The following is a 1,130-nucleotide window of genomic DNA, read 5'->3' on the forward strand; positions in this document are numbered from 1 at the left end:
GGGAGATGTGGATACCACCCATTCTATCTCTCTCCTGGAACCTACACAACGTCGCTCGTCGTGGGCATCGACAGGGCGTGATTCCTATCGGTTTTTTTGCCATTCCAAAGAGTAAGTGCTCTCTCATGATCAGTTCCCTCTTATATTATACTGATTGAAACCAGGTGATCGCAAGTACGACAGTGATCCCGAATTCCGCAAGTTCAAGCGTCAACTATTTCACGCATCAATTTCAGCAATCCTTTCGCCACTCAAGGCGGCGATGAAGAAGCCTGTTGTTCGCCGCTGCCCTGATGGGCATTTTCGTCGAGTTATCTACGATCTTGGTCCCTTCATCGCCGACTACCCCGAACAGGTTATGCTTACAGGGATTGTTCAAGGCTGGTGTCCCAGGTATGCATGCAGCATAATACACGTCACCAATGTTTTTATATTGACTCCTTGTTAGATGCACGTCACTATGTAATAAGCTTGACCCACCAAGTGGTCCACGGCGACATGACCTTACGGAAACCTTGCTGGAGCAATTCAGCGGAACGCAACTGTGGGATGAATTTGGGATTGATGAAGACATTGTGGTAAGAATTCTGTACATCTGACAAGACATGTCACTGTACTCATGCCACTTCAGCCCTTTACATGCGACTTCCCCCGCGCTGACATCCATGAACTAATCTCATCGGATCTCCTACACCAAGTCATCAAAGGAACGTTCAAGGACCACTTGGTCACATGGGTTGGGGAATACTTGGAACTTGAGCACGGCCGAACGGGGGCGGACAAGATTTTGGATGAGATTGACCGTCGGTAAGTCGTGCCTAACAAATCCCCTTTCACGTCATTGAAATCTGACATGTGTTGAGTAGAATTGCTGCCACACCCTTGTTTCCGGGTCTCCGCAGATTCAAACAGGGTCGACGTTTCAAACAGTGGACCGGTGATGATTCCAAGGCACTGATGAAAGTCTACCTCCCCGCCATCGTGGGTTTCGTTCCAGATGAAATGGTCATGTGTCTGGGTGCCTTTCTCGACTTCTGCTACATCGCTCGCCGTTCCGACTTTGATGAAACGACACTCAATGACCTTGATGCCGCTCTGGCACGGTTCCATCTTCACAGGGAGATTTTTCG

This window comes from Laccaria bicolor, genomic scaffold (genome assembly GCF_000143565.1).
Source record: "Laccaria bicolor S238N-H82 LACBIscaffold_50 genomic scaffold, whole genome shotgun sequence".
Classification (NCBI taxonomy): domain Eukaryota; kingdom Fungi; phylum Basidiomycota; class Agaricomycetes; order Agaricales; family Hydnangiaceae; genus Laccaria; species Laccaria bicolor.